Source organism: Pseudophryne corroboree, chromosome 2, assembly GCF_028390025.1.
Source record: "Pseudophryne corroboree isolate aPseCor3 chromosome 2, aPseCor3.hap2, whole genome shotgun sequence".
In the NCBI taxonomy this organism is placed as follows: Eukaryota; Metazoa; Chordata; class Amphibia; order Anura; family Myobatrachidae; genus Pseudophryne; species Pseudophryne corroboree.
In genome coordinates, this window is record NC_086445.1 from 906,216,650 (window position 1) to 906,240,541 (window position 23,892).

A 23,892-nucleotide genomic window follows, 5' to 3' on the forward strand; every position below is an offset into this window, starting at 1 on the left:
GTGGTCATAAGGAAAGTACTGGATAATTTTAAACTGTTAAATGGCTGATTTGTGTAGGTTTTTTTTTTTTTTTCTTCTTAAATTGTAAAAAGCAAACTCTCATTTCTCTAGAATACAAATCAAATTGCTCATCTTCCCCTACAAAGCCCCCAACATAAGCACTCCTGCACATCTCTTAAAGCTCCTCTTCAAATACATTCAGGCCCATCTTTACCATTCATGGTCAGACTTCATATTTCAAATCTTTAAATGCTCTTAGAAAACCGATCTCTACTTTATCTGCTCTTATCTATGACAGTGTTACACCCTCGTTCTGAGCCACAGCTGCCCAATGATTTAGGACACAGGCCTCTTAAGGCCCATACACACTTGACGATAAAATGAACGACGTCGTTCATTTCAGCCCTCATCAACGACGTCGCTCATTATATCGTCAAGTGTGTATGCATCCGACGACCACCGATGCGCGGCCCCACGGGACGTTAACGTCCCTCGCTTATCTGTGGAGCATGTATGCTCAATTTCCACTATGGTCGTTACCGACCAGAGACGTCGTTGAATGTGTATGGTGTGAAAGACCAACGACCAAGCCACTGTTCACCAGCCCTGTTCCCAGCTCATTATTTTAATAAACTGTTCAGCTTGGATGCTTCAACGATGAATGGTCTTTGGTCGTTGGTAGTCTGTATGCTCATGTCGTTTGCTCAGCTGTTCAAGGGAAGTCGTTAACGACGGTCGTTAACGATGTGTGCATCGTCAAGTGTGTATGGGCCTTTACACATTAGCAACAGTGTATTTAAAAACAAACTGGTGAATTATGAGTGTTTCCCTGACACTAAAGTTTTTTCTATTAAAACTCTACATGTGCTATTATATAACAAAGGAAATGTGAATCCCACTGATTATTAGCACTTAAGCAATAGAAAACTGTGCCTTCTCGGTAGGAAAATACAATCTTCTGAACCGCTTATGTAACATCCCCCTTCCTAAGGAGTTGTCATAGCCCCTTTAACATCAAATGCTTCTCTCGCAGAGAAACATGAAATAGAATGAATGAGACTTGTGCTGCTCTTTATTCTCTAAAAAGGAGTCATCGACCGGGCATCTCTAGCCATATTCTGTATAGGCTTTCAGAGCAGGTAAGTGGATGTAATGGGTTAGTTAGTAATCCTGGCATTCTAAGTCTTGGATGCTGATTTTCTTAGAATTCAGACTAATAATGGGTTTGTGGGGTGTAATTTGGGAGTCCATTTTCCTATAGAATATATTGGGCGGGATTCAATTTTTATCCGCTACTAAATGACACCGAAACAGAGCTAATCAATTGGAGCTCCATTCCGGCATGATCGCTGCTTCATCTCTGCTTTTCAGCTCTCACGCATGTTGCTCCCAAACAGATAGGGTTTAGCCATATAAAATGGCTAAACCTGTCTAAACTACCTGCTTTGGGCCCAGTTTTAACACCTTTTTAATTGCACCTCTGGAGGCTGTGAGAAAAATGCGGCCTCTGGACTCCCATATGGCAGAACAGTTGAATTACTGCCATTGGGCACCCTCTAGTGGTGGCCACAGCAACCACAATTGAATACGCTCCATTGACTTCAACATATTACACTTCCCATACCTGGGTACTTCTTAATGCCACCTGTCTGGCAGCATTTTCTGCGGAGAAACCAGAATAGTCTATTGTATCACTGGAGTTCGACTTGTTCATCTGTTTAGGATTTGAATTGATATATTCACTGTTGTCCGTATCCTGAAGGATCAAGCAAAAGGATGACGTGAACAAAACTTCCATAAGCAAGCCCTACTGTCCATTAATATTAATAAAGCACCAAATATCTCTTGGCGTACATGTTAGCAGGAACTTATGATGATATGCAGTTTAGTATCTACACAGTATAGGTCTGGAGGAAAACCTTCTCAAGACTTTACAATCTTAGGGGTGGAATTTTGTAGTTTTGGACGTCCTTGCAAATGAATGTACACCTGATGGAGCAGTTCAAATGTTTTGGGCACCTATTAACTAGCTTATTGTACCCAAAAGTGCCAGGGTTAAGTCGCATAGGGCAAATCCAAATATATGCACCAGCGGCTGTCTGTGCCCAACTGAGCAATTAAATTGTTCCGTTTGGGTGCGAACAGCTGCTGGCACTGGCATTTCTGCTGGTAGCCCACCTTGCTGGTGTGCACAGATGTGGGAAAAGTAGGCCAAACTTTACGTTACGCCCAGCACTAAAGTCTGGTTAGTCGTTTATATGGGTAAACCGAGCACTTCCGGGGTGTGATCAGCACATTAAAAAATCCCCACTTGAATAGTGCATCCCAATATCCCGTTGCTTTAGAGAGGAGATCGGGAGCACATAAATTGTATTGCCCCATGAAGCGTCTAATCTAAATCCTGGTTAGGGAGCGCCCAAACCATAGACATTTCTCCTTGCCACCTCAGGTGGTACACTTGCGCCTGAATACAGCAGAAATGTAATTGTTCCTTCGGCTGCCGGTTACTCAGTGCTGCGCTGAAAACTATTGAATTCACCCTAAAACAAAATGTTTTAATTGTCCCTTAATTGTACTACAATTTCCTAGGCTGGCCTCTACCCCCCCAGTGGCTCCTCCATGCAACCAGTTTCTTTGATTTTCTCCGATCGTAGAATCAAAATCTTGTGGCTAGATCTCCATACCACACATTACCTCTGTGTTTAATTACGTCAGGTAACCAAAACAATTTCAATTAAGACTGCAGAAAAATGTCTATGTTGCAGTCCCCTGGTAAATGTTAGTCTTCAGCTGGGCATACACTGTCAGATAAAATGCCTGTCTGACAAATGGACATTTTATCTGACAGCTGGACACCCATCAGATATCATGTGCATACACCTCTCACAGTGGGGCAGTTGTATTAACCTGGAGAAGGGATAAAGCGGTCATAACGCACCGGCGCATCATTATGGATTTGAAAAATGACAGGAACTGCCTGGCTGGTGCGTTATCACCTTCCACTTATCACTTCTTAATCCCTTTTTCAGGCTTAACGTCTGCCCCAGTGTATGGCTCCCTGATAGTGGATTCTTTTCCCTGGTCCTCCCCAGGGGAAATGTCAGTCAGCTGTGGCAGTGCATTCACTGCTCAATGCAACAGACTTATAACTTCAAAATATCACATCAGATGGACATGCTGGACGATCTGGCATGTCTGACCAATCGCACACACTGTACAATAATCTGGGCGATCTGTCACATTGTCCAGATAATTGTATAGTGTATGACAGAGTACGTTGGTTTCCACTCATTTGGGTTACAACTTCAGATAGACGTATACTTTAAAAATTCTTGACATTCACATGTTGAACTTATGAATGTTGACAAAATATTCTACACCTGGGTTATTAAATTAAAATACATTTTCTCTGACGTCCTAGTGGATGCTGGGACCCCGTCAGGACCATGGGGAATAGCGGCTCCGCAGGAGACAGGGCACAAAATTTAAAAGTTTGACCACTAGGTGGTGTGTACTGGCTCCTCCCCCTATGACCCTCCTCCAAGCCTCAGTTAGGTTTTTGTGCCCGTCCGAGCAGGGTGCAATCTAGGTGGCTCTCCTAAAGAGCTGCTTAGAAAAAGTTTGTTAGGTTTTTTATTTTCAGTGAGTCCTGCTGGCAACAGGCTCACTGCAACGAGGGACTTAGGGGAGAAGAAGTGAACTCACCTGCGTGCAGGATGGATTTGCTTCTTAGGCTACTGGACACTAGCTCCAGAGGGACGATCACAGGTACAGCCTGGATGGGTCACCGGAGCCGCGCCGCCGACCCCCTTGCAGATGCCGAATAGAGAAGAGGTCCAGAAACCGGCGGCAGAAGACGTCTCAGTCTTCATGAGGTAGCGCACAGCACTGCAGCTGTGCGCCATTGCTCTCCGCACACTTCACACCAGCGGTCACTGAGGGTGCAGGGCGCTGGGGGGGGCGCCCTGGGCAGCAATGTAATATACCTATTCTGGCTAAAATATATCACATATAGCCCCTGGGGCTATATGGATGTATTTAACCCCTGCCAGGTTCCAAAAAAACCGGGAGAAGAAGCCAGCCGAAAAGGGGGCGGGGCCTATTCTCCTCAGCACACAGCGCCATTTTCCTGCCCAGCTCCGCTGCGAGGAAGGCACCCAGGACTCTCCCCTGCACTGCACTACAGAAACAGGGTAAAAACAGAGAGGGGGGGCACTTATTGGCGATATTTATAATATTTGAGCTGCTATAAAGGGAACACACTTATTAAGGTTGTCCCTATATATATTTATAGCGCTTGGGTGTGTGCTGGCAAACTCTCCCTCTGTCTCCCCAAAGGGCTAGTGGGGTCCTGTCTTCTATCAGAGCATTCCCTGTGTGTCTGCTGTGTGTCGGTACGTGTGTGTCGACATGTATGAGGATGATGTTGGCGTGGAGGCGGAGCAATTGCCTGTAATGGTGATGTCACCCCCTAGGGAGTCGACACCAGAATGGATGGCTTTGTTTATGGAATTACGGGATAGTGTCGGCACGCTACAAAAGTCGGTTGACGACATGAGACAGCCGGCAAACCAGTTAGTACCTGTCCAGGCGTCTCAGACACCGTCAGGGGCTGTAAAACGCCCTTTACCTCAGTCGGTCGACACAGACCCAGACACTGACACTGAATCCAGTGTCGACGGTGAAGAAACAAACGTATTTTCCAGTAGGGCCACACGTTATATGATCACGGCAATGAAGGAGGCTTTGCATATCTCTGATACTGCAAGTACCACAAAAAGGGGTATTATGTGGGGTGTGAAAAAACTACCGATAGTTTTTCCTGAATCAGAGGAACTGAATGAAGTGTGTGATGAAGCGTGGGTTACCCCAGATAGAAAACTGCTAATTTCAAAGAAGTTATTGGCATTATACCCTTTCCCGCCAGAGGTTAGGGCGCGCTGGGAAACACCTCCTAGGGTGGATAAGGCGCTCACACGCTTATCAAAGCAAGTGGCGTTACCGTCTCCTGATACGGCCGCCCTCAAGGATCCAGCTGATAGGAGGCTGGAGAATACATTAAAAAGTATATACACACATACGGGTGTTATACTGAGACCAGCAATCGCCTCAGCCTGGATGTGCAGTGCTGGCGTGGCTTGGTCGGAGTCACTGTCTGAAAATATTGATACCCTGGATAGGGACAGTATTTTACGGACTATAGAGCAGTTAAAGGATGCATTTCTTTATATGCGAGATGCACAGAGAGATATTTGCACTCTGGCATCAAGAGTAAGTGCGATGTCCATATCTGCCAGAAGAAGTTTATGGACGCGCCAGTGGTCAGGTGATGCGGATTCCAAACGACATATGGAAGTATTGCCGTATAAGGGGGAGGAATTATTTGGGGTCGGTCTATCGGATCTGGTGGCCACGGCAACGGCCGGAAAATCCACCTTTTTACCCCAGGTCACCTCCCAGCAGAAAAAGCCGCAGGCTTTTCAGCCTCAGTCCTTTCGTTCCTATAAGAACAAACGAGCAAAAGGACATTCCTATTTGCCCCGAGGCAAAGGAAAGGGTAAGAGACTGCAACAAGCAGCTCCTTCCCAGGAGCAGAAGCCCTCCCCGGCTTCTACAAAGGCGTCAGCATGACGCTGGGACCTTACAAGCAGACTCAGGGGCGGTGGGGGGTCGCCTCAAACATTTCAGCGCACAGTGGGCTCACTCGCAGGTGGACCCCTGGATCCTGCAGGTAGTATCTCAGGGTTACAGGTTGGAATTCGAGAAGTCCCCTCCTCGCCGTTTCCTAAAGTCTGCTTTGCCAACGTCTCCCTCCGACAGGGCGACGGTATTGGAGGCCATTCACAAGCTGTATTCTCAGCAGGTGATAGTCAAGGTACCCCTCCTACAACAGGGACAGGGGTATTACTCCACGCTATTTGTGGTACCGAAGTCGGACGGCTCGGTAAGACCGATTCTAAATCTAAAATCTCTGAACCTGTACATACAAAAATTCAAATTCAAGATGGAGTCACTCAGAGCAGTGATAGCGAATCTGGAAGAAGGGGATTTTATGGTGTCCTTGGACATCAAGGATGCTTACCTTCATGTTCCAATTTGTCCTTCACACCAAGGGTACCTCAGGTTCGTGGTCCAAAACTGTCATTATCAGTTTCAGACGCTGCCGTTTGGATTGTCCACGGCACCCCGGGTCTTTACCAAGGTAATGGCCGAAATGATGATCCTTCTTCGAAGAGAAGGCGTCTTAATTATCCCTTACTTGGACGATCTCCTGATAAGGGCAAGATCCAGAGAACAGCTGGAGGTCGGAGTAGCACTAACCCAAGTAGTGCTCCAACAACACGGGTGGATTCTGAATTTTCCAAAATCCCAACTGATCCCGACGACACGTCTGTTGTTCCTAGGGATGATTCTGGACACTGTTCAGAAAAAGGTATTTCTTCTGGAGGAGAAAGCCAGGGAGTTATCCGATCTAGTCAGGAACCTCCTAAAACCAGGAAAAGTATGTGTGCATCAATGCACAAGAGTCCTGGGAAAAATGGTAGCTTCTTACGAAGCGATTCCATTCGGCAGATTCCATGCACAAACTTTTCAGTGGGATCTGCTGGACAAATGGTCCGGATCGCATCTGCAGATGCATCAGCGGATAAAATTGTCCACAAGGACAAGAGTGTCTCTGCTATGGTGGTTGCAGAGTGCTCATCTGTTAGAGGGCCGCAGATTCGGCAGACAGAACTGGGTCCTAGTGACCACGGATGCCAGCCTGAGAGGCTGGGGAGCGGTCACACAGGGAAGAAACTTCCAGGGCGTGTGGTCAAGCCTGGAGACGTCTCTTCACATAAATATACTGGAGCTAAGAGCAATCTACAATGCTCTAAGCCTGGCAAAACCTCTGCTTCAGGGTCAGCCGGTGTTGATTCAGTCGGACAACATCACGGCAGTCGCCCACGTAAACAGACAGGGCGGCACAAGAAGCAGGAGGGCAATGGCAGAAGCTGCAAGGATTCTCCGCTGGGCAGAAAATCATGTGTTAGCACTGTCAGCTGTGTTCATCCCGGGAGTGGACAACTGGGAAGCAGACTTCCTCAGCAGACACGATCTGCACCCGGGAGAGTGGGGACTTCATCCAGAAGTCTTCCACATGATTGTGGTCCATTGGGAAAGACCAATGGTGGATATGATGGCGTCCCGCCTCAACAAAAAACTGGACAGGTATTGCGCCAGGTCAAGAGACCCTCAGGCAATAGCTGTAGACGCTCTGGTAACACCATGGGTGTACCAGTCAGTGTATGTGTTTCCTCCTCTGCCTCTCATACCAAAAGTACTGAGAATTATACGGCAAAGGGGAGTAAGAACGATACTCGTGGCTCCGGATTGGCCAAGAAGAACTTGGTACCCGGAACTTCAGGAGATGCTCACGGGAGATCCGTGGCCTCTACCTCTAAGACGGGACCTGCTTCAGCAGGGACCGTGTCTATTCCAAGACTTACCGCGGCTGTGTTTGACGGCATGGCGGTTGAACGCCGAATCCTAAGGGAAAAAGGCATTCCGGAAGAGGTCATCCCTACCCTGGTAAAAGCCAGGAAGGAGGTGACTGCACAACATTATCACCGCATTTGGAGAAAATATGTTGCGTGGTGTGAGGCCAGGAAGGCCCCGACGGAGGAATTTCAACTGGGTCGATTCCTACATTTCCTGCAAACAGGATTGTCTATGGGCCTCAAATTAGGGTCCATTAAGGTTCAAATTTCGGCCCTGTCGATTTTCTTCCAGAAAGAATTGGCTTCAGTGCCTGAAGTCCAGACTTTTGTAAAAGGAGTACTACATATACAGCCCCCGGTTGTGCCCCCAGTGGCACCGTGGGATCTTAATGTAGTTTTGGATTTTCTCAAATCCCATTGGTTTGAGCCACTCAAATCGGTGGATTTGAAATATCTTACATGGAAAGTAACCATGCTACTGGCCCTGGCTTCAGCCAGGAGAGTGTCAGAATTGGCGGCTTTATCGTATAAAAGCCCATATCTGATTTTCCATTCGGACAGGGCAGAACTGCGGACGCGTCCTCATTTTCTGCCTAAGGTGGTTTCAGCGTTTCACCTGAACCAGCCTATTGTGGTGCCTGCGGCTACTAGCGATTTGGAGGATTCCAAGTTGCTGGACGTTGTCAGAGCATTGAAAATATATATTTCAAGGACGGCTGGAGTCAGAAAATCTGACTCGCTGTTTATACTGTATGCACCCAACAAGCTGGGTGCTCCTGCTTCTAAGCAGACGATTGCTCGTTGGATTTGTAGCACAATTCAACTTGCACATTCTGTGGCAGGCCTGCCACAGCCTAAATCTGTCAAGGCCCATTCCACAAGGAAGGTGGGCTCATCTTGGGCGGCTGCCCGAGGGGTCTCGGCATTACAACTCTGCCGAGCAGCTACGTGGTCAGGGGAGAACACGTTTGTAAAATTCTACAAATTTGATACCCTGGCTAAGGAGGACCTGGAGTTCTCTCATTCGGTGCTGCAGAGTCATCCGCACTCTCCCGCCCGTTTGGGAGCTTTGGTATAATCCCCATGGTCCTGACGGAGTCCCAGCATCCACTAGGACGTCAGAGAAAATAAGATTTTACTTACCGATAAATCTATTTCTCGTAGTCCGTAGTGGATGCTGGGCGCCCATCCCAAGTGTGGATTGTCTGCAATACTTGTACATAGTTATTGTTACAAAAAAAATCGGGTTGTTATTGTTGTGAGCCGTCTGTTCAGAGGCTCCTACGTTTGTCATACTGTTAACTGGGTTCAGATCACAAGTTATACGGTGTGATTGGTGTGGCTGGTATGAGTCTTACCCGGGATTCAAAATCCTTCCTTATTGTGTACGCTCGTCCGGGCACAGTATCCTAACTGAGGCTTGGAGGAGGGTCATAGGGGGAGGAGCCAGTACACACCACCTAGTGGTCAAACTTTTAAATTTTGTGCCCAGTCTCCTGCGGAGCCGCTATTCCCCATGGTCCTGACTGAGTCCCAGCATCCACTACGGACTACGAGAAATAGATTTATCGGTAAGTAAAATCTTATTATTTCATTATTTTACTCACTATTTTTATTACTGCTTAAGTGGAAGACCAAAGTAATTGCTGGTATAACTGACGCAGTGCAAAACTATTAAAATGGTCCTCATCCTGGAGGTGTAAATACACTGTTCTTGAAGGGGTTTAAGAAATTGGGGTCTATCGTTTTTAACATGTTAATACCACTTTCGGACTTAGAACCGGGTCTAACAGCCGGCAAATTCCCGGATCTCAGGCCGACTCTGGTAAAGGTCAGGGTCATGGGACAAAGGGGGGCATTTACTAAGCAGTGATAAGTGAGCCTGTGGAGAAGTTGCTGATGGCAACCAATCAGCACTGAAGTAATATCTATAATTTGCATACTATGAAATGATACAGAGCTGTTGATGGGGAAACTTCTCCACTGGCTCACTTCTCCACTCTTATCACTGCTTAGTAAATGTCCCTTTGTCCTGGGTTTTTTGTCTTCACACTTGGCAAAATCCTGTGTTGCTGCACATGCAATAACCTGGGATTTTGCTGCTTGTGTGAAAGGGGTGTAAGTCACTGTGCTGTTAACTTCATTTAATTCAACAGTTTGTGTTTAAGCTTCCTGCTCCGTATGATCCATTTTGTTGACTTTCTCCATAAATGGTAGTAACAGCGGTGAGAGCTGCAAACTGGAAGTTGGTTCTACCTTGTGTAGTTATGATGTTAAGAACAGCAAAAAAATTGTGATACATAAGAGGCTGGTTCCTAGGTATAGAATAACAAACTGCTTTGCTTGAGGTTTGCTGTCAAATAAAATAGTTTTTCCCGCCTAGATCACAATCTTGCTCCTGTGTTCTCCTTCCCCACACTGCTCTCTGGTTCCAAGTAAGGCGGAAGTGATAGGTCTGAAGAAGCCAGAGAACAGGATAATAGAGAGAGCTTAATAGCAAACGGTTACTGCATCTCCCATTTGTCATGTTCCTGGGTAGGCTACGGTCACAGTGGCAGTGTAACACTGGTTATTCACAGGATGAAGTTGCTGGGTTAATTTTTACCAGTAATTTTTTTTTTTTTTTTTTGTCAAATTTTGAGAAGCAGATACAAAGCTACACACTGCTACTACACCATGAGTGCAGGTCATTGTCAGATACAATTGATTTTAAAAATTGTACAGTATTTTCAAGTAGAGTTTTAACTGCTTGGCTGAATTGCTGTAATACAGCTTCTAAAATGTCAATAAGGTGTGCGACTTCTACTTCACATGGGACAATACCGGGTGTGTTTGAGGTTTTTATTTTCCTTCTCCCTTGAGTAGTTTCATTACTGCGATCTCGCTGTAACAGTCCACCTGAAGAAATGCTTCCAAATACTCGTGGAAAGCTCATGTAATATGCCAAAATAGGGAACCCTAAATGCATAAATGTACTTTTTTCAGATAGTTTGTTTAGCATTAACATTTATATATTCACAATGTATCCGCATGATAACATTCTTCTGTGCTTACTCAGGTTCCCAAACACGGGCTCAGCACAGATGGTAAAATCACATTGACTGAAGTACTAATAAAGATAGATATATTAAAAACCTGCACAGTTGGGGTTACTGTTTGGTAACCTCTGTCTTAGACTGGCTGGACATCTACCTGATTTATTGCCCAATCTGGCTGGTTGGATTGAAAATCTGGTAATGTATGGAAGCAAATGACAATTGACCATTTGCTCCCAAACACTGAAAAAACTACAAGAATGGATAAGACAAATTTGTTAAATCCATTTGATTTAACCAACTTGTCTGAACAACAGTTTTGTCCATTTTCCAGCATTTCGGAGCAAATGTTCAACTGTCATTTGCTCCCATACATTGCCAGATTGGACTATAAATCTTGGGGTGTATGGCCAGCTTTACTCCCCCCCCCCCCCCCCCCCCCCCCCCCCCCGAGCTCGGAATCCAGTGTCCCTTGGAAAATATAAATACTGCTGAGGCAACTTTTGGAAGTCTGCTCTGTGGTGACAGTGGATACCCATCTATAATGTTCCATAATCATACTCACCAGAGACAAACCACTCCCCAACTAGAAAAGCAGGATAGGTCAGACAGCTTTCATCTCCAGGTGGTTTGTTCTTCATATTGGTAGAAAAACGGGGTGAGGAGGAATCGGATATACTATCCCTAAATGGAGTGTTTGCAAAATTGTGGACAACACTGTTTTCTTGAAAAGTGGTTACATTGTTCCTTTACCAGTTATCACTAATTGACAAATTGTAAGCAAAATAGGTAACAGATCTGTCTTGCTTCCGGCATGGTTGTGGCTCATCCATTTATATCGAGTAAACCCAACCAAAAAAAGGTAGACTGTCCTATTGACTGCATGTACTTAATGGCAACCGAGGCATAAGGCAATCCTGGACAACCTGTGGCTATTCATATACTATGTGCTGGCAGAACATGCTGGGTCTTGCAAGTTTATATAACCTGGAAAGTCACTGGTTGTGCAGGCCTCCCTGTGTGATGCAGTTAGCAAAAAGTCCCCAATAGCAAACAAAGATTAGTTCCTAGGAGGAGTTCAGTTGAGCTGATTGTTTTTTTTTTTTTTCTTTTTTTTTTTTTTTTTTCTTCTTTTTTTTGTTATATTAAATGTATTTGATGTATGTAATCTCCAGTGTTAATGTGCACTCACTGGGCAAGATTCAATTGTTTTCTCGCCAACAGACCTATTTAATTGCTGCTCTGCTTGCATCCGGGATGGTGAGCTGAAATGAGGGAAAAGTGACCCGACTGAGTGCTCAAGTGGGACTATTTGCGTTGCGTCCATTGCTTTGGTCGGGTTTAGCTGCTTTATGCGACTAAACCTGATCTCTCTTGGCACAATGAGCGCAGTAAAAAAGCACAAATAAATATTGTCACTTTAGATGGTAGATTGGGAGTGACAAACAATTGAATCTCGTCCATTTCCATTGAGTAGATATTACCACAATGCAGGTATATCAGTGCCCCTATAAGAATGCAGTAAATCTAAAGATGCTTTGGCTAAACCAGAGTTTCCCAAACTCTGCCATTTATAGTCCAGGTTTTAAGGATATCCATACTTGAGTTCCGATGGTTAAATTAAATTAAATTGATTGAGATACTAATTAAGTCACTTGTGCTCAAGTGTGAATATCCTTAAAACCTGGACTGTAATGGTGGTGTTTGGGAAACCCTGGGCTAAACTTTAGAGCATTAACTGGATTTATGTACTGTCCTCCCCTCATTGGGGTCAATTCTATTCAGCGACAGTTGAATAGCGTTGGGAGTCAGCTCCCGGCGCTATTCAATTCCGCTCATGTTAAGTCGGCGAATGCCCGTTCTCACCGACTTAACAGGTTGTTTTGTCGTGAGAACGGGCATTCTCCGACTTAACTCCCCGCCGCAATGCTGATTCCCGACAGAATCGGCCTCGCGGCAGCACTTTTATCAGATTTCCCCCCTCATTCCCCGGGGGTGAGAGAAGAATTCCCGACAACTGTTATCACTTGGCGCTGTATTGAATAGTGCCGGGAGCTAACTCCTGGCACTATTCAACTGTCGCTGAACAGAATTGACCCCCTTGTGATAATTGACACTTCTCAAGAATTAGTGCAAACTGATTTAGTATATCTTTTATCTACTTATATCCTGTAGGATGTAGCTCATCAGCAAGTATTATAGGGACACCAAAACACAGGCACTGTTATGTCGGCTCTTTAAAGCATTTTGCATGTACCGGCAGTATAAATGGCAACATGATGGTAATTAGGCATGCTGATAGTTGTACTGACGATGGGTGTAAAACTTGCTGACATGCTTGTCTTCACTCTCAACATTCTGATTGCCAAAGAGTCAACTACTTATATTCCGTACTTTTTTTTTTCTTTCTTTTTTTTACTTTTCTTTTTTTTCATAGTTGGTAACCATTAATCACTGCCCTCAGACAATCTATATATTAACAATACAGAAGCAAAACTAATACCCCGTTCACACTGCACAAATAACCTGGTGTATTGCCGAGTCGACACAGGTCGCTGTGCAGTGTGACCGGGTCACTGACGAATTCCTGGGTCGCTTGACCCGATAATTCAACCTGGGAATAAAGAAGGGTTATTACCGGGTAAGGCGTAGTGTGAATGGGTTACCAAGGTCGATGCGACCTGGTAACAGTACACAGCATAGGGAGAGGTGGCACTGAGATGATCTCCTCTCCATTGCTGGTTCTGTCCCTGCCCCTGATGGCAACCTGACCTAGAATCGGGAAGCCAGTCTGAAAGGGTCCAATATGGTCGCACCCGGGAAGGGCCAGTTCCCATTTCCTTGGTTCGACCCGGCATTTGCAATCTGAACGGGGTATTACATAGAATTAGGAAATACAAGATTGGTGGAGAAGTTGAGACAGTAGTGAGCACTTACCGTGTGTTTCAGATCTGTGTGGAATTGTAAACACACCGGACAAAATAATATGGAATGCTCACATTAGATGTACATATGGCGTTACGTCACCACCTGCTTTAATGACGGCTCGAATTTTCTGTGGCATGACCCTTCAATGCAGCTAGATTTGGAGGGTGTTTGTGTTTCTTCTTTGCAGCCCAAATTTTCTCTGTAACATTGAGATCTGGCGAATTGGAGGGCAACATGAGATGTGGCACGTCAATTGGCTGCTCTGTACTGTCCATATCACCAGGATTGGTTTGCAGTTATCCTGAAAGTGGGTCCATGAGATAGTCTTCCTCTTTCAGAAATTGTAACAAAAAAGGCAAAACAACATGATCCAACAACGTCACATAGTGCACTGCTTTCATGCTATTGGACAAATACACACCCAAAACATTTTTCTCTTACGTCCTAGAGGATGCTGGGGACTCCGTAAGGACCATGGGGTATAGACGGGCTCTGCCCTATCCGCAGGAGATAGGGCACCTAAAAAGAACGTTGACTATGGGTGTGCACTGGCTCCTCCCTCTATGCCCCTCCTCCAGACCTCAGTTAGATCTTGTGCCCAGAGGAGAATGGGTGCACTGCAGAGAGCTCTCCAGAGTTTTATGTGGAAAAAGAATTTTGTTAGGTTTTATATTTTCAGGGAGTCCTGTTGGCAACAGGCTCCCTGCATCGTGGGACCGAGGAGAGAGAAGCAGAGCTGGCTTGTAAAGTTGGGCATTGCTTCTAGGCTACTGGACACCATTAGCTCCAGAGGGAGTCTGAACACAGGTCTCACCTGGGGTTCGTCCCGGAGCCGCGCCACCACCGTCCTCCTCACAGATGCCGAAGATAGAAGCCGGGTGAGTATTGAGGAAAAGACTTCAGGCGGCAGAAGACATCAGATCTTCATGAGGTAAGCGCGCAGCGGTAAGCTGCGTGCCATTGCTCCCTGTCACACACACAATGCAGGGGGGGGTGCTCTGGGCAGCAATAAACCTAATTTCTCTAACGTCCTAAGTGGATGCTGGGGACTCCGTAAGGACCATGGGGAATAGCGGCTCCGCAGGAGACTGGGCACATCTAAAGAAAGCTTTAGGACTATCTGGTGTGCACTGGCTCCTCCCCCTATGACCCTCCTCCAAGCCTCAGTTAGATCTCTGTGCCCGAACGAGAAGGGTGCACACTAGGGGCTCTCCTGAGCTTCTTAGTGAAAGTTTTAGTTTAGGTTTTTTATTTTCAGTGAGACCTGCTGGCAACAGGCTCACTGCATCGAGGGACTAAGGGGAGAAGAAGCGAACTCACCTGCGTGCAGAGTGGATTGGGCTTCTTAGGCTACTGGACATTAGCTCCAGAGGGACGATCACAGGCCCAGCCATGGATGGGTCCCAGAGCCGCGCCGCCGGCCCCCTTACAGAGCCAGAAGACAGAAGAGGTCCGGAAAATCGGCGGCAGAAGACATCCTGTCTTCACCAAGGTAGCGCACAGCACTGCAGCTGTGCGCCATTGCTCCTCAGCACACTTCACACTTCGGTCACTGAGGGTGCAGGGCGCTAGGGGGGGCGCCCTGAGCAGCAATAAAAACACCTTGGCTGGCGAAAATACATCACATATAACCCCCAGGGCTATATGGATGAATTGTAACCCCTGCCAGAATCCATAAAAAAGCAGGAGAAAAGTCCGCGAAAAAGGGGCGGAGCCTATCTCCTCAGCACACTGGCGCCATTTTCCCTCACAGCTCAGTTGGAGGGAAGCTCCCCTGGTTCTCCCCTGCAGTCACTACACTACAGAAAGGGTTAAAAAAGAGAGGGGGGCACTAATTAGGCGCAGTATTAACAATACAGCAGCTATAAGGGGAAAAACACTTATATAAGGTTATCCCTGTGTGTGTGTGTGTATATATGTGTGTATATATATGTGTGTGTGTATATGTGTGTATATATATGTGTGTATATATATATATATATATATATATATATATATATATATATATATATATATATATATATATATATATATATATGCATATGTATATATATATATATATATATATATATATATATATATATCTATATATATATATATATATATATATATCGCGCTTTGGTGTGTGCTGGCAAACTCTCCCTCTGTCTCCCCAAAGGGCTAGTGGGGTCCTGTCCTCTATCAGAGCATTCCCTGTGTGTGTGCGCGCTGTATGTCGGTACGTTTGTGTCGACATGTATGAGGAGAAAAATGATGTGGAGACGGAGCAGATTGCCTGTAATAGTGATGTCACCCCCTAGGGGGTCGACACCTGAGTGGATGAACTGTTGGAAGGAATTACGTAACAGTGTCAGCTCTGTATAAAAGACAGTGGTTGACATGAGACAGCCGGCTACTCAGCTTGTGCCTGTCCAGACGTCTCATAGGCCGTCAGGGGCTCTAAAGCGCCCGTTACCTCAGATGGCAGATATAGACGCCGACACGGATACTGACTCCAGTGTCGACGGTGAAGAGACAAATGTGACTTCCAGTAGGGCCACACGTTACATGATTGAGGCAATGAAAAATGTTTTACACATTTCTGATAATACGAGTACCACCAAAAAGGGGTATTATGTTCGGTGAGGAAAAACTACCTATAGTTTTCCTGAATCTGAGAAATTAAATGAGGTGTGTGATGATGCGTGGTTTTCCCCCGATAACAACTGATAATTTCTAAAATGTTATTGGCATTATATCCTTTCCTGCCAGAGGTTAGGGTGCGTTGGGAAACACCCCCTAGGGTGGATAAAGCGCTCACACGCTTGTAAGGGCTCTACCCTCTCCTGAGATGGCCGCCCTTAAGGATCCTGCTGATAGAAAGCAGGAGGGTATCCTAAAATGTATTTACACACATACTGGTGTTATACTGCGACCAGCAATCGCCTCAGCCTGGATGTGCAGTGCTGGGTTGGCGTGGTCGGATTCCCTGACTGAAAATATTGATACCCTAGATAGGGACAGTATATTTTTGCCTATAGAGCATTTAAAAGATGCATTTCTATATATGCGTGATGCACAGCGGAATATTTGCCGACTGGCATCAAGTCTAAGTGCGTTGTCCATTTCTACCAGTAGAGGGTTATGGACACGTCAGTGGTAAGGTGATGCGTATTCCAAACGGCATTTGGAAGTATTGCCTTAATAAGGGGAGGAGTTATTTGGGGTCGGTCTTTCAGACCTGGTGGCCACGGCAACAGCTGGGAAATCCACGTTTGTACCCCAGGTCGCCTCTCAACATGAGAAGACGCCGTATTATCAGGCGCAGTCTTTTCGTGGACAAGCGGGCAAAATGTTCCTCATTTCTGCCCCGTGACAGAGGGAGAGGAAAAAGGCTGCAGAAATCAGCCAGTTCCCAGGAACAGAAACCCTCTCCCGCCTCTGCCAAGCCCTCAGTATGACGCTGGGGCTTTACAAGCAGAATCAGGCACGGTGGGGGGCCCGTCTCAATGAATTTCAGCGCGCAGTGGGCTCACTCGCAAGTAGACCCCTGGATCCTTCAGGTGATATCTCAGGGGGTACAAATTAGAATTCGAGACGTCTCCCCCTCGCCGTTTTCCTAAAGTCGGCTTTACCGATGTCTCCTTCTGACAGGGAGACAGTTTTGGAAGCCATTCACAAGCTGTATTCCCAGCAGGTGATAATCAAGGTACCCCTCCTGCAACAGGGAACGGGGTATTATTCCACACTGTTGTGGTACCGAAGCCGGACGGCTCGGTGAGACCGATTCTAAATCTAAAATCTTTGAACACTTACATACAGAGGTTCAAATTCAAGATTGAGTCACTCAGAGCAGTGATTGCGAACCTGGAAGAAGGGGACTACATGATGTCTCGGGACATCAAGGATGCTTACCTTCATGTCAAAATTTACCCTTCTCACCAAGGGTACCTCAGGTTTATGGTACAGAACTGTCACTATCAGTTCAGACGCTGCCGTATGGATGGTCCACGGCACCCCGGGTCTTTACCAAGGTAATGGCCGAAATGATGATATTCCTTCGAAGGAAGGGAATTTAGTTATCCCTTACTTGGACGATTCCCTGATAAGGGTAAGATCCAGGGAACAGTTGGAGGTCGGTGTAGCACTATCTCAGGTAGTGTTGCGGCAGCACGATTGGATTCTCAATATTCCAAAATCGCAGCTGGTTCCGACGACTTGTCTTCGGTTCCTAGGGATGATCCTGGACACAGTCCAGAAAAAGGTGTTTCTCCCAGAGGGGAAAGACAGGGAGTTATCCGAGCTAGTCAGGAACCTCCTAAAACCGAGCCAAGTCTCAGTGCATCAATGCACAAGGGTTCTGGGTAAAATGGTGGCTTCCTACGAAGCAATCCCATTCGGCAGATTCCACGCAAGAACTTTCCAGTGGGACCTGCTGGACAAATGGTCCGGGTCGCATCTTCAGATGCATCAGCGGATAACCCTGTCACCAAGGACAAGGGTGTCCCTCCTGTGGTGGTTGCAGAGTGCTCATCTTCTAGAGGGCCACAGATTCGGCATTCAGGACTTGGTCCTGGTGACCACGGATGCCAGCCTGCGAGGCTGGGGAGCAGTCACACAGGGAAGGAATATCCAGGGCTTATGGTCAAGCCTGGAGACATCACTTCACATAAATATCCTGAAGCTAAGGGCCATTTACAATGCTCTAAGCTTAGCAAGACCTCTGCTTCAAGGTCAGCCAGTGTTGATCCAGTCGGACAACATCACGGCAGTCACCCACGTAAACAGACAGGGTGGCACAAGAAGCAGGAGGGCATGGGCAGAAGCTGCAAGGATTCTTCGCTGGGCGGAAAATCATGTGATAGCACTGTCGGCAGTATTCATTCCGGGAGTGGACAACTGGGAAGCAGACTTCCTCAGCACGACCTCCACCCGGGAGAGTGGGGACTTCACCCAGAAGTCTTCCACATGATTATAAACCGTTGGGAAAAACTCGACAGGTATTGCGCCAGGTCAAGGGACCCTCAGGCAATGGCTGTAGACGCTATGGTAACACCGTGGGTGTACCAGTCAGTGTATGTGTTCCCTCCTCTGCCTCTCATACCCAAGGTACTGAGATTGATAAGATGGAGAGGAGTAAGCACTATATTTGTGGCTCCGGATTGGCCAAGAAGGACTTGGTAACCGGAACTTCAAGAGATGCTCACGGAGGATTCGTGGCCTCTACCTCTAAGAAGGGACCTGCTCCAACAAGGACCCTGTCTGTTCCAAGACTTACCGCGGCTGCGTTTGACGGCATGGCGGTTGAACGCCGGATCCTGAAGGAAAAAAGGCATTCCGGATGAAGTCATCCCTATCCTGATCAAAGCCAGGAACGATGTAACCGCAAAACATTATCACCGCATTTGGCGAAAATGTGGTGCGAGGCCAGTAAGGCCCGACGGAGGAAATTCAACTGGGTCGATTCCTACATTTCCTGCAAACAGGAGTGTCTATGGGCCTGAAATTGGGGTCCATTAAGGTTCAAATTTCGGCCCTGTCAATTTTCTTCCAAAAAGTACTAGCTTCAGTCCCTGAAGTTCAGACGTTTGTAAAAGGGGTACTGCATATACAGCCTCCTTTTGTGCCTCCAGTGGCACTTTGGGATCTCAATGTAGTTTTTTGGGTTCCAAAAGTCACATTGGTTTGAACCACTTAAATCTGTGGAGTTAAAATATCTCACATGGAAAGTGGTCATGCTGTTGGCCCTGGCCTGGGCCAGGCGCGTGTCAGAATTGGCGGCTTTATCCTGTAAAAGCCCTTATCTGATTTTCCATTCGGACAGGGCGGAATTGAGGACTCGTCCTCAGTTTCTCCCTAAGGTGGTTTCAGCGTTTCACCTGAACCAACCTATTGTGGTGCCTGCGGCTACTAGGGACTTGGAGGACTCCAAGTTGCTAGACGTTGTCAGGGCCCTGAAAATGTTTCCAGGACGGCTGGAGTCAGAAAATCTGACTCGCTGTTTATCCTGTATGCACCCAACAAGCTGGGTGCTCCTGCTTCTAAGCAGACTATTGCTCGTTGGATTTGTAGTACAATTCAGCTTGCACATTCTGTGGCAGGCCTGCCACAGCCAAAAATCTGTAAATGCCCACTCCACAAGGAAGGTGGGCTCATCTTGGGCGGCTGCCCGAGGGGTCTCGGCTTTACAACTTTGCCGAGCAGCTACTTGGTCAGGAGCAAATACGTTTGTAAAATTCTACAAAATTGATACCCTGGCTGAGGAGGACCTGGAGTTCTCTCATTCGGTGCTGCAGAGTCATCCGCACTCTCCCGCCCGTTTGGGAGCTTTGGTATAATCCCCATGGTCCTTACGGAGTCCCCAGCATCCACTAGGACGTCAGAGAAAATAAGAATTTACTTACCGATAATTCTATTTCTCTAACGTCCTAGTGGATGCTGGGGACTCCGTCAGGACCATGGGGAATAGCGGCTCCGCAGGAGACAGGGCACAAAAGCAAGCTTTTAGGATCACATGGTGTACTGGCTCCTCCCCCTATGACCCTCCTCCAAGCCTCAGTTAGGTTTTTGTGCCCGGCCGAGAAGGGTGCAATCTAGGTGGCTCTCTTAAAGAGTTACTTAGAAAAAGTTTTTAGGTTCTTTAGTTTCGGTGAGTCCTGCTGGCAACAGGCTCACTGCATCGAGGGACTTAGGGGAGAGATTTTCAACTCACCTGCGTGCAGGATGGATTGGATTCTTAGGCTACTGGACATAGCTCCAGAGGGAGTCGGAACACAGGGCTCGCCCTGGGGTTCGTCCCGGAGCCGCGCCGCCGACCCCCCTTGCAGACGCTGAAGATGAAGAGGTCCGGAACCAGGCGGCAGAAGACTCTCAGTCTTCATCAGGTAGCGCACAGCACTGCAGCTGTGCGCCATTGTTGTCAGCACACTTCACACAGCGGTCACGGAGGGTGCAGGGCGCTGGGGGGGGCGCCCTGGGCAGCAATGTATAATACCTGTATGGCGAAAAATACATCACATATAGCCCTTGAGGCTATATGGATGTATTTAACCCCTGCCAGATATCTAAAACTCCGGAGAAGAAGCCCGCCGAAAAGGGGGCGGGGCCTATTCTCCTCAGCACACAGCGCCATTTTCCCTCACAGAAAGGCTGGTGGGAAGGCTCCCATGCTCTCCCCTGCACTGCACTACAGAAACAGGGTTAAAACAGAGAGGGGGGGCACTGATTTGGCGATATGTGTATATATATATATATTAAAATGCTATAAGGGAGGAACACTTATATAAAGGTTGTCCCTGGATAATTATAGCGTTTTGGTGTGTGCTGGCAAACTCTCCCTCTGTCTCCCCAAAGGGCTAGTGGGTCCTGTCCTCTATCAGAGCATTCCCTATGTGTGTGCTGTATGTCGGTACGTGTGTGTCGACATGTATGAGGAAAATATTGGTGAGGAGGCGGAGCAAATTGCCTGTAATGGTGATGTCACTCTCTAGGGAGTCGACACCGGAATGGATGGCTTATTTATGGAAATTACGTGACAATGTCAACACGCTGCAAGCCGGTTGACGACATGAGAGGGCCGGCGAACAAATTAGTATCTGTCCAGGCGTCTCAAACACCGTCAGGGGCTGTAAAATGCCCATTTACCTCAGTCGGTCGACACAGACACAGACACGGACACTGATTTCAGTGTCGACGGTGAAGAAACAAACTTATTTTCTTTTAGGGCCACACGTAAGGGCAATGAAGGAGGTGTTACATATTTCTGATACTCCCAAGTACCACAAAAAAGGGTATTATGTGTGAGGTGAAAAAACTACCTGTAGTTTTTCCTGAATCAGATAAATTAAATGAAGTGTGTGATGATGCGTGGGTTTCCCCCGATAGAAAATTATTGGCGGTATACCCTTTCCCGCCAGAAGTTAAGGCGCGGTGGGAAACACCCCTCAGGGTGGATAAGGCGCTCACACGCTTATCAGAACAAGTGGCGGTACCATCTACGGATAGGGCCGTACTTAAGGAGCCAGCTGATAGGAGGCTGAAAAATATCCTAAAAAGTATACACACACATGCTGGTGTTATACTGCGACCAGCGATCGCCTCAGCCTGGATTTGCAGAGCTGAGGTGGCTTGGTCGGATTCCCTGACTAAAAATATTGATACCTTTGACAGGGACAGTATTTTATTGACTATAGAGCATTTAAAGGATGCATTTCTATATATGCGAGATGCGCAGAGGGATATTTGCACTCTGGCATCAAGAGTAAATGCGATGTCCATATCTGCAAGAAGATGTTTATGGACACGACAGTGGTCAGGTGATGCAGATTCCAAACGGCACAAAGATGTATTGCCGTATAAAGGGGAGGAGTTATTTGGGGTCGGTCCATGGGACCTGGTGGCCAGGGCAACTGCTGGAAAATCCACCGTTTTTTACCCTAAGTCACATCTCTGCAGAAAAAGACACCGTCTTTTCAGCCTCAGTCCTTTCGTCCCTATAAGAGTCATATCTGCCCAGGGATAGAGGAAAGGGAAGAAGACTGCAGCAGGCAGCCCATTCCCAGGAACAGAAGCCCTCCACCGCTTCTACCAAGTTCTCAGCATGACGCTGGGACCGTACAGGACCCCTGGATCCTACAAGTAGTATCCAAGGGGTACAGATTGGAATGTCGAGAGGTTTCCCCCCTCGCAGGTTCCTGTAGTCTGCTGTACCAATGTCTCCCTCCGACAGGGAGGCAGTATTGAAAACAATTCACAAGCTGTATTCCCAGCAGGTGATAATAAATTTACCCCTCCGACAACAAGGAAAGGGGTATTACTCCACACTATATGGTGGTACTGAAGGCTAGGTGAGACCTATTCTAAATCTGAAAAATTTGAACACTTACAAGGGTTCAAATCCAGATGGAGTCACTCAGAGCAGTGATAGCAAAGAACAAGGGGACTATATGGTGTCCCGGGACATCAGGGATGCTTACCTCCATGTCCCAAAATTTGCCTTTTCTCACCAAGGGTACCTCAGGTTCGTGGTACAGAACTGTCACTATCAGTTTCAAGACGATGCCGTTGGATTGTCCAAGGCACCCCGGGTCCTTACCAAGGTAATGACCGAAAGGAGGATTCGTCTTCAAAGAAAATGGACGACCTCCTGATAAGAACAAGGTCCAGAGAACAGTTGGAGGTCGGAGTAGCACTATCTCAAGTAGTTCTACGACAGCACGGGTGGATTCTAAATATTCCAAAACCGCAGTTGTTCCGACGACACGTCTGCTGGTCCTAGGGATGATTCTGGACACAGTCCAGGAAAAGGTGTTTCTCCCAGAGGAGAAAGCCAGGGAGTTATCCGAGCTAATCGGGATCCTCCTAAAACCAGGAAAAGTGTCAGTGCATCATTGCACAAGAGTCCTGGTAAAAATGGTGGCTTATTACGAAGCGCTTCCATTCGGCAGATTTCACGCAAGAACTCTTCAGTGGGATCTGCTGGACAAATGGTCCGGATCGCATCTTCAGATGCATCAGCGGATAACCCTATATCCAAGGACAAGGGTGTCTCTCCTGTGGTGATTACAGAGTGCTCATCTTCTAGAGGGCCGCAGATTCGGCATTCAGGATTGGATGCTCGTGACCACGGAGGCCAGCCTGAGAGGCTGGGGAGCAGTCACACAAGGAGTGTGATCAAGTCTGGAGAATTCTCTCCACATAAATATACTGGAGCTAAGAGCGAATTTATAATGCTCTAAGCTTAGCAAGACCTCTGCTTCAAGGTCAGCCGGTATTGATCCAGTGGGATAACATCACGGCAGTCGCCCACGTAAACAGAAAGGGCGGCACAAGAAGCAGGAGGGCAGTGGCAAAACTGCAAGGATTTTTCGCTAGGCGGAAAATCATGTGATAGCACTGTCAGCAGTGTTCATTCCGGGAGTGGACGACTGGGAAGCAGACTTCCTCAGCAGGCACGACCTCCACCCGGGAGAGTGGGAACTTCATCGGGAAGTTTTCCGCATGATTGTGAACCGTTGGGAAAGACCAAAGGTGGACATGATGGCGTCCCGCCCGAACAAAAAAAAATGGGACAGGTATTGCGCCAGGTCACGAGACCTTCAGGCGATAGCTGTGGACGTCCTGGTAACACCGTGGGTGTAACAGTCGGTGTATGTGTTCCCTCCTCTGCTTCTCATAACCAAGGTATTGAGAATTATAAGACATAGAGGAGTAAGAACTATACTCGTGGCTCCGGATTGGCCAAGAGGGACTTGGTAACCGGAACTTCAAGAGATGCTCACAGAGGACTAATGGCCTCGGGAGCTAAGAAGGGATTTGCTTTCAGCAAGTACCATGTCTGTTCCAAGAGGAACCGTGGCATCGGCCTTTAGGAAAGGACCTGCTCCAGCAGGGACCTTGTCTGTTCCAAGACTTACCGCGACTGCGTTTGACGGCATGGCGGTTTGAACGCCGGATCCTAAGGGACAAGG

General features: G+C 47.2%; 1 protein-coding gene across 2 annotated transcripts in view; it reads left to right on the forward strand.

Moving 5' to 3' along the window:
- Positions 1-23,892, forward strand: part of YWHAE (tyrosine 3-monooxygenase/tryptophan 5-monooxygenase activation protein epsilon) — a 94,579-nt gene that overhangs the window by 6,329 nt on the left and 64,358 nt on the right. The window lies entirely within an intron of this gene.